The following is an 11,189-nucleotide window of genomic DNA, read 5'->3' on the forward strand; positions in this document are numbered from 1 at the left end:
CAGGGTTAAAAAAAAATCATTCCTCTCCCTCCTTACTCCTCCAGCTCCACAGACTCCTCTCCATCCCTCGTCTTCCCCCTTTCATCTGCTTTCATGCTGTGCTATAGCTGGCCTGGAGCCAGAACCTGAGCGACGCCATTTTATAAGACAAAGCCATGTCTCCAAAAATGAGTTGTAATAACTGCTCCATTCTCCTTGCAATAACTGCTGACTTTGGTTTTTGCTTATCAGGATATGGGGCCCAAGCTAATTTCATCTTGGCCCCTGTGAACTAAGATCTGTAAATTCCACCGCTACCCAGACAATGTGTAAACTAACGTTTATCTTGACTTCTGTAAATCACTTAAGTAGCAATTAGAGTGACAATAAGCCCCTGAGCCCTCGGAATGTCCGGAGGCCCCCACCCCCGTCCCTGCCCAGGAAGTGATTTACAGAATCCACCAGCCCTCGGAATGTCTGAAGCCCCTTCATCCCCCTCCCCGTTCATCACCCCCACTCCCAAGGTGGTTTTTCGGGTATAAAAAGTCTTGGCACCCTGCCTTCGGGGCCGCGGGTTAGAGAGACGTGAGTCCTCCGTGGTCGCCGGCAATAAAGACCCTGCAATTTGGCATACTTTTGTCTTGGTGAATTATTTTAATCTCGCATCCCAATACAGCAATGCCATCAGCCTATAAACTCACGCAAGTCTCTTTTGTCCTAAAAAGCACAACCTCCCCTTGACCCTCTGTACATTTCTAGTGACTGCTTTTCACTTCTTTTCCCTTTGCCCTCGAACCTCTGGAGTGAGTTTTCTTTATTTGCTGTCTCCACCTTCCCAGCTTTCACTTCCTCTTCCGTTCACAGAAGCGTGGCTTCAGCTTCAGCTAGAAGAGTCCTTGCCATGGTCACCAGTGACTTCTAATTTGGCTAATTCCAATGGAAGCATTTCAGTCCTTAGGTAGCCACTCTCCTTGCACCTCTTTCTGGAGCTTCCTCCTGCCTCTCTGGTTGTTCCTTCTCAGTCTTCTTTGTGGACTTTTTATCATCAGCTCAACCTTGGAATTACTAGATTTTCTTGCGTTCTTTCTGCTTCCTTTACTTTTCCCATCGGTTGGCTTGTGAACTCTCGTGGTTCTCCTTTTATATGATGAATCTCCAATCACTACTCCCAGACTAGATTCTCCTCTTAGCATTGGACTCAGATATCCAACTACCTCACCTTTCCACCTGGGGGTCCTATCACCACCTGAAGCTCGGCAGGCACCAACTGATCACTTCATCTTTCCTCCCAAACTATATTTTCCTATCTGAATTGGTGGCATTGTGATGTACCCAAGTCAAAAAGCTGGGAGTCATTTTTTACTCTTCCCTTTCTACATAAAGTCAATCACGGAGTCCTGTCAATTTATGTCCATAAATATTTCTGTAATGAGTGACTTCCTCTGTCTCTGCTACTGTTGCTCTTGTTCACGTAGTATCTCTTGCCCACCAATTATTTTTCCACTCTACTGAGTAATCTTCTTAAAGTATAAATCAAATCATTATATTCTTCTGCTTAAAACCAGTAACATGAAAGAAATGAAAGGCCAGGCACACTGGCTCATACCAGCACTGTGGGAGGCCAAGACGGGAGGATCATTTGCGGTCAGGAGTTCAAGACCAGCCAGGGCAACATAGCGAGACCCCCATCTCTACCCTCCCCGACACCCCCTGCAAATTAGCTGGGTGTGTGGCACCTGTGGTCCTAGCTACTTGGGAGGCTGAAGTGGAAGGACTGCTTGAGCCCGGGAGTTCACAGTGAGCAACAGAGTGAGATCTTATCTCGTAAAAAGAAAAGAAATTAAAGAAGACATAAGTAAATAGACATCCTAAGTTCATAGATTGGAATACTTAATATCATTAAGATGGCAGTTCTTCCCAAATTGATCTACAGATTCAGTATAATCCCTATCAAAATCCAAACTGCTCTGGAGGGAGGTTGAGAGAGGAGTGAGAGTTGAAAAATTACCTACCAAGTACAATGTTCATTGTTTGTACACTGGCTACAACAGAAGCCTGATCCTCATCACTATGCAATGTACCCATGTAACTACAAGCACATGTACCCCCTGATTCTAAAATAAAATAGTTTAAAAAATGCAAACAGCCAGGCAAGGTGGCTCACACCTGTAATCCCAGCACTCAGGGAGGCCGAGGCAGGTGGATCACCTGAGGTCGGGAGTTTGAGATGAGCCTGACCAACATGGAGAAACCCCGTCTCTACTAAAAAAAATACAAAATTAGCTGGACGTGGTGGTGTGCACCTGTAATCCCAGCTACTTGGGAGACCAAGGCAGAAGAATTGCTTGAACCCAGGAGGCGGAGGTTGTGGTGAGCCAAGATTGCACCATTGCACTCCAGTCTGGGTGACAAGAGCAAAACTCTATCTCAAACTGCCTTTTTTTTTTTTTTTTTTGCAGAAATTGGTAAACTGATCCTAAATTTATATGGAAATACAGAAGCTCCAGAATAGCCAAAGCAATCCTGAGAAAGAAAAGCAAAGTTGGAGAACTCACATTTCCCAATTTGAATTTATAGTAAAGTTAAAATAATCAAGACAATGTGGTACTGACATAAGGATGGACATATGGATCAATGGAATGGAATTCAGAGTCCAAAAATAAAGAAACCAGAAATAAACAAGATATAAGAATACACATTTTTCTTTCTTTCTTGGAGTCTCACTCTGTCTCCCAGGCTGGAGTGCAATGGCGCGATCTCGGCTCACTGCAACCTTCGCCTCCCTGGTTCAAGTGATTCTCCTGCCTCAGCCTCCTGAGTAGCTGGGATTACAGGCATGGCCACCATGTCCAGCTAATTTTTTTATATTTTTAGTAGAGACAGGGTTTCATCATGTTGGTCAGGCTGGTCTTGAACTCCTGACCTCGTTTCAAACTCCTGACTGGCATTTCAAAGTGCTGGGATTACAGGCTTGAGCCACCGCACCCAGCACATATTTTTCAATTGATCTTTTTCTTTTCTTTTCTGTTTTTTTTTTTTGAGATAGGGTTGCTCTGTTGCCCAGGCTGGAGTGCTGTAGCTTGATGATAGCTCACTATAGCCTTGAATTACTGGGTTCAAGCAATCCTCCTGCCTCAGCCTCCCAAGCACCTAAGACTACAGGCGTATACTACTGTGCTCAGCTAATTTAAACAATTTTTTTTGTGGAGACAAGGTCTCATTATGTTGCCAAAGCTGGTTTCAAACTCCTGGTTTCAAGTGATCCTCTTTCCTTGGCCTTTCAAAATGGTGGGATTACAGGTATGAGCCACCATGCCCAGCCTTGGTTAACTGAGTTTTGGCAAAGATGCCAAGATGATTCAAGGGAGAAATAATAGTCTTTCAACAAATGGAGCTGGGACAATTGGGTATCCCATGCAAAAGGATGAAGCTGGACCCCTAACTCATACCATGTACAAAAATTAACTCAAAGGCTGGGTGTGGTGGCTCATGCCTGTAATCCCAGCACTTTGGGAGGCCAAGGTGGGTGGATCACAAGATCAGGAGATTGAGACCATCCTGGCCAACATGGTGAAACCCCAAATCTACTAAAAAAAAAAATACAAACAATTAGCTGGGTGTGGTGGCACATGCCTATAATCCCAGGAGGCAGAGGTTGCAGTGAGCCAAGATCCCGCCACTGCCCTCCAGCCTGGCAACAGAGCAAGATTCCATATCAAAAAAATAAAAATTAACTAAAACTGAAGCAAAGACCTAAATGTAAGAGCTGGAACTATATAACTCTTTTAAGAAAACATAGACATAAGTCTTTGTGACCTTGGATTAGACAAGGGATGATGACACTAAAAACACAAGCAACCCAAGAAAAACAGATAACCATGATATCTTCAAAATTAAAGACTTCTGTGCTTCAAAAGACACTATCAGGAAAGTGAAAAGATGACCCAGTGAAACTATTTGCAAATCATCATCTGATAAAAGTCTGGTATCCAAAATACATAAAAAAGTCTTACAATTCAACAACAAAAGGACAAATACAAACTGCCTTTTTTTTTTTTTTTTGCATAAATTGGAAAACTGATCCTAAATTTATAGGGAAATACAGAAGATCCAGGATAGCTGAAACAGTCAAAACAAAACAAAGAGAGACAAAGGATTTTAACAGACATTTCTCCAAACAAGAAACATAGATGGCTAATAAGTACAGGAAAAGATGCTCAACATCATTAGTCAATAGGGGACTACAAATAAAAACTACAGTAGGATACCACTTCATATCCACTAGCATGGCTACAACGAGAAAGACAGACACTAACAAGTGTTGGTGAAGATGTGGAGAAACTGGAACCCTCATGTACTACTGATGAGGATATAAAATGGTGCAAGCACTTTGGAAAGCCGTACAGCAGTTCCTCAAAAAATTAAACATAAGCCTGGGCAACATAATGAGACCCCCTTTTTACAAAAAAAAATTTAAAAATTAGCCAGACATGATGATATGCACCTGTGGTCCCAGTTACTTGGGAGGCTGAGGTGGGAGAATCTCTTGAGCCCAGGAGTTCAAGGCTGTAATAAGCCATGATCACACCACTGCACTCCAGCCTAGGCAAAAGAGCAACCCTGACTCTAAAAAAAAAAAAAAGAAAAGAAAAGAAAAGAAAAAACTGTAAGGTCTGTTCTCGCCGAGGATGAAACGAAGAAACTGAGGTCAGCACGAAAATAATCCAATGCAAGGGGTTTTATTCAGGCTGCTGGACGAGGTTCTGCAGCCCGACAGGAGGGTCCGGAGAAGTCGCGCGGACTCCTCTCAGGCACGGGGTTTTATAGGGAGTGGAGGCGTCCGATTGGCTGTGGCCAAGGTGAGTGGGACAAAATGGAGGGGAGTGGGACCCGGATGAAACAAAATGGAGGGGAGTAGGACCCGGATGGTGGGGAGTGGGACCCAGATAGGACAAAATAGTAGACAGGGAGTGGAGCCTGGATGGGACAAAATGGTATCAGGTATGTCCTGATGGGGCTTTTTTTCCCGGGCTCCCGGCGTGGGGGGGGAGGGGGCGTGTCTGAGCTCCCGGCAAAGGAAGGAGGCATGTCCGAGCTCCCGGCAAGGGAGGCATGTCCGAACTCCCCGCGAGGGGAGGAGGCGTGTCCGAACGCCCCGCGAGGGGAAGGGGCGTGTCCGAACGCCCCGCGAGGCAGCCAACCTTACAAAAACAAACAAACATAGAATTATCATATGACCCAGCAATTTCATTCCTAGGTATATTCCCCAAAGAACTGAAGACATATTCATACAAAAACTTGTATAAATGTTCAGAACAGCATTGTTTACAATTGTATTACCACAACCAGACAGGAACCCACACTCTCTGCCTTCTTTCCTGTTACCATAAATTAAGTCCTCTTGCTCCTTTCGAAGGCTAACTCTCACCTTGTCAAGGCTTTGCTTCTGCCATTACATGCTTTTTGTCCTGCAACACCAGATAATCTCTCTCCCCAATGGAACATTCCAGTCAACACATAAGATGCCATGTATTTACATCTTAACACAACATGAAACAACAAACCTCCCTTGACTCTACTTGCCCTCCGGATACTACTCATTTTTCCCCCTTCATTCCTACTTCCTTGAATCTCATTACTCTTCAACATACTCTCTTTAGGCTCCCCACCTCACCACTCCACTGAAACTGCTCTTACCAAGCATGCCAACATCTTTCATGCTGCCAAATCCAGTGGGCACACTAGTCTGTTGTCACCTTAACCTCTCAGCAATGATCAAGCAAGATGACCACTCTCTCTTGCTTAAAACATGCTTCTTTTGGTTCTATGACCCCACACCCCTTCAGGTTTTCCTCCTACCTTTGTAACCATTCATTCTTGGTCCCTTTAAGTTGATTTTTCCCTCCTGGACCTCTAAGTCCAGTCCTCAGTGGCCCATTCTAAGGTCAAGTCTTTGACCTCATTATCATCAATAACTATACTACTTCTAAGACCTTACATTTCAGCACCCTACCCCAAAAACCCATCTTCTATCTTTCCAGACCACTAACTCTAATATCTTAACAATACTTTGGCTTCTTGAGATCTCCATTCTTTGACCCTTCATGATGGCACACTTAAGAATTTGGTCACAGTCCTCTCTTTTCTCATCTATACCCTCTTAGCGATCTCATCCACACCGTTCGTTGGTTTTTATACTGTCAACGTGTCAATGATTCCTATATACAGTTGCCCTTCAGCATCTGTAGGGGATTGGTTCCAGGAACCCTTCAGATGCCAAAAATTTTGGATGTTCAAGTCCTTTGTATGAAATGCCATAGTTATATGTTATGTATTATATTTGCATATAACCTATGCACATCCTTCCATGTACTTTAAATTATCTCTAGATTACTTGTAATACTTATTACAAGATAATGCTATTTAAATTGTTATCATGCTATATATTAAAATTGGTATTTTTTTTATTGCTGTATTATTATTTCAAAAATATTTTTGGGCTGGGTGCAGTGGCTCATGCCTGTGATCCCAGCACTTTGAGAGGCTGAGGCGGGCAGATCACTTGAGGTCAGGAGTTCAAGACCAGCCTGGCCAACATGGTGAAACCTCATCTCTACTAAAATTACAAAAATCAGCTGGGCGCGGTGGCATGCACCTGTAATCCCAGCTACTCAGGAGGCTGAGGCAGGAGAATAGCTTGAACCCAGGAAGTGGAGGTTACAGTGAGCCGAGATCGTGACACTGCACATCAGCCCGGGCCACAGAGTGAGACTGTCTTAAAAAAAAAAAGTATATATGTATGTATGTATGTGTAGATAGATAGATAGATTTTTTTTTACTACAGTTGGTTGAATCCACAGATATGAAGGGCCGACTGTATATATCTCCACCTCTGACTTCTAAGTTGCAAATGTATGTACCCAACTGCCTACTTGTCATCTCTACTTGAATGTCTAATGGCCATCTAAACGTAAAACCCCCAAGAAGAGCTCTTATTTCCATGCCTTTCTTTTTTTTTTTTTTTGAGACGGAGTTTCGCTCTTGTTACCCAGGCTGGAGTGCAATGGCGCGATCTCAGCTCACGCAACCTCTGCCTCCTGGGTTCAGGCAATTCTCCTACCTCAGCCTCCTGAGTAGCTGGGATTACAAGCACGCACCACCATGCCCAGCTAATTTTTTTTTTTTTTGTATTTTTAGTAGAGACAGGGTTTCACCATGTTGACTAGGATGGTCTCGATCTCTTGACCTTGTGATCCACCTGCCTCAGCCTCCCAAAGTGCTGGGATTACAGCCGTGAGCCACCGCGCCCGGCCTTATTTCCATGCCTTTCAATTCATTGTTTCTGTTTTCAGTAAATGGCACTATCATCTATCTAGTGGCTCAAGCCAAAGTCCTAAAGACCATTAGAGATTCCTCCCTTTTTCTCATTCTTTACATTCTATCCATCTGCAAATCCTGCTATTCTAGTTCCAAAAACCTATTACATCAAACAGCTCCTCTCCATTTCCATCATCACTCTCTTCATTCAGCAGCCTCCTAACTGGTCCCTCTACAATTCATTTTCCATGTAGCAGACAGAGTGAGCTTTCAAAAACATTGGCTGGGTGTGGTGGCTCATGCCTGTAATCCCAGCCATTTAGGAGGCCAAGGTGGGTGGATCACAAGGTCAGGAGTTCAAGACTGGCCTGGCCAACATAGTGAAACCCCATCTGTATGAAAAATACAAAAATTAGGTGTGGTGGCATGCGCCTGTAATCCCAGCTACTTGGGAGGTTGAGGCAGGAGAATCACTTGTACCCAGGAGGCGGAGTTTGCAGTGAGCCGAGATCGTGACATTGCACTCCAGACTAGGTGACAGGGTGAAACTTTGTCTAAAACAAAACAAAACAAAAAACATTAATCAGGCCATATCAATGCCTCCTTTTATTGGGCTCTGTAAGTCTTCACCAAGGCCCACAGTTTCCAGCATGCCCTGGCTCCCACCCACTTCTCAAATATTGTAGCTCTCCAGTCCCCTCTTTAATTACCACACTTCAGCTGCACTGCTATCTCTCTTTTCTTTCAACACATCCAAGTGGTTTCCATCTTAGGATCTTTACCCTGGCATCCCTCTGCCTTCCATACTCTGCCCTCAATCCTCACTGAGCTTTTTGACTCACGTAGACTCAATCAGTGCTGCTCGATAGAACTTCTGTAATGAGGGAAGTGTCCTTTATCTACATTGTACAATATGGTAGCCACTAGCCACATATGGTTATTGAGCACTTGAAATGTGGCTAGTGTGACTCAGAATCTGAATTATTTAATTAGATTTAAGTAGGAACAAGGGAGAGTGGATATTGTATTGAACAATTGAAGGTAAATTGCCCACAAGCCATTTTCTATTAAATTATTCTGTTTTATTTTCTTCAAGGCACATTTCTCTAGATGAAATAATCTACTCATTTATTTATTCATTTTCTGCTTCTATCTACTAGAATTTTGGTTCTATGAGAGCAGAGGCCTTATGGATCTTGTGTACAGTGCACTGCCCAATACTCAGCACCTGGAACGTGTCAGAAACGTGGTAGACACTTGATAAATATTAACCAATGAATAAAGCATTACATCAGCAGTTCTCCACATGTGATCTACAAATTCCTGAAGGTTCCAGGACCTTTTCAGAGGGTTTGTGAAGTCAGTTATTTTCTTAATAATACTGACCTTATTTTGTCCTTTTTTTTTTTTTTTTTTTTGAGAGTCTGGCTCTGTCACCCAGGCTGGAGTGCAGTGGCACAATCTCGGCTCACTGTAACCTCCACTTCCCAGGTTCAAGTGATTCTTATGCCTCAGCCTCCAGAGTAGTTTGGATTACAGGTGTGCGCCACCACGCTTGACTAATTTTTTGTATTTTTAGTAGAGACAGGGTTTCGCTATGTTGGCCAGGCGGTCTTGAACTCCTAGCCTCCAGTGATATACCTGCCTTGGCCTCCCAAAGTGCTGGGATTACAGGTGTGAGCTACTGCGCCCGGGTGTATTTTGTCTTTTTGATGATATAAAAGCAATAGTGAATAAACAGCTGGCCCTTTAGCACAAAGCAAGGCAGCACCCCCAAACTATACCTGTAGACATGGTATTCTTCACTGCTATGCACACACAAAGAAAGAAAGAATATTCCAGCTTCACTTATTAATGACTTGATTAAACAATAAAAATTATTAACGTCATTAAATTCCACTCTTAAGTATGCCTCTTTAAAATATTTTGGCAGAGTGGGAAGAATTCTTCTGCATACTCAAGTGCCCTTGTTGTCTCAGCAGAAGGCAGCTGGGAAGTTGTGTAAGTTGCAAGCTGAACTAGCTTTTTTCATGCAGTACCCTTTCCACTTCAAAGAAGGATGGAAAGACTACTATGATGTGCAAATGTGGGGTTTTTGCAGACATTATTTCTAAAATGAACAAAGTGAGACTGTCACTTCAAGGGTAAAAACTGGCCGCGCCCAGTGGCTCATGCCTGTAATCCCAGCACTTCGGGAGGCCGAGGCAGGTGGATCACTTGAAGTCAGGAGTTTGAGACCAGCCTAACCAACAGAATTAGCCAGGCATGGTGGCGTACACCTGTAATTCCAGCTATTTGGGAAGCTGAGGCAGGAGAATCGCTTGAACCCAGGAGGCAGAGGTTGCAGTGACCTGAGATCATGTCATTGCACTCCAGCCTGGGCAATGAGAGTAAAACTCCATCTCGAAAAAAAAAAAAAAGGTAAAAACTGACAATATTTGCTGCCAATGAAAAAATGTGAGCTTTTCAGTGAAAATTAGAATTTTGGAAAATTTGTATCTACTACCATGAGCTTAACAGTGTCTCAATACTTTTTTTTTTTTTTTTTTGGAAGTGGAGTCTCTCCCTGTTGCCTAGGGTGGAGTGCAATGGAGTGATCTCGGCTCACTGCAACCTCTACCTCCTGGGCTCAAGCAATTCTCTGCCTCAGCCTCCTGAGTAGCTGGGATTACAGGTGCCCACCACCACACCCGACTAATTTTTTGTATATTTTAGTAGAGACGGGGTTTCACTATCTTGGCCATGGTGATCTTGAACTCCTGATCTCGTGATCCACCTGCCTTGGGCTCCCAAAGTGTTGGGATTACAGACGTGAGCCGCCTTGCTTGTCCTGTCCCAATACTTAAAGAAGTTCTGATAAGATCAGTGGTGACATTAACGAATGTGATTTTTTTTCTATTGCTTAATGAAATAGATTTGCATAACTCAGTGAACTTACATTTTCTAAGTGACCAGTGCATGATGTTACAAAATCATGCATGGATAAAATGGACGCATTCAAAGTGCAAGATAAACCAACACATTTTAATTTGTTTTTTGAAACAGAGTCTTACTCTGTTGCTCAGACTGGAGTGCAGTGGTATAATTACAGCTCACTGCAGCCTCAACCTTCTGGGCTCAAGTGATTCTCCCGCTACAGCCTCCTTAGTAGCTGGGACCAGAGGCACACACTACCACACCTGGCTAATGTTTTGTGTTTTTAGTAGAGACAGGGGTTTTGCTGTGTCTCAAACTCTTGAGCTTCAAATGGTCTACTCACCTCAGCCTCCCAAAGTATTGGGATTATAGGCATGAGCCACAGCACCTGGCCCAGATTTTAATTTAAATGAAACTTTCAATGAAAAGTTTATTGATACGGTTTCAGATTTCACATTCGAACTATGTGTTATGTTTACACTTTAGTGTAGCCTGTTAAATGTGCAATTACATTATATGTCTACAAAAACAATGTACATACCTTAATTTAAAAATACTTTATTGGGCCGGGCACAGTGGCTCACACCTGTAATCCCAGCACTTTGGGAGGCTGAGGCAGGTGGATCACGAGGTCAGGAGATCGAGACCATCCTGGCTAGCATGGTGAAACCCTGTCTCTAAAAAAAAAAAAAAAAAAAAACAACCAAAAACACCCCACTTTATTGCCAAAAAAAATGCTAATATTCATTTGAGCCTTCAGTGAGTTGTAATCTTTTGACTGGTGGAGGGTCTTCCCTTGATGTTGATGGCTGCTAACTAATCAGGGTGGTGGTTCCTGAAGATTGGGGTGGCTGTGGCAATTTCTTAAAATAAGGCAATAATGACGCTTGCCTCATTGATTGCCTTTTCCCTTCATGAAACATTTCTCTGTAGCATGCAGTGCTGTTTGAGAGCATTTAACCCACAGTACTCCTTCA

The sequence above is a fragment of the Aotus nancymaae genome, unplaced genomic scaffold, assembly GCF_030222135.1.
Source record: "Aotus nancymaae isolate 86718 unplaced genomic scaffold, 86718_ANA_hifiasm-v0.15.2.pri h1tg000053l, whole genome shotgun sequence".
Lineage (NCBI taxonomy): Eukaryota > Metazoa > Chordata > Mammalia > Primates > Aotidae > Aotus > Aotus nancymaae.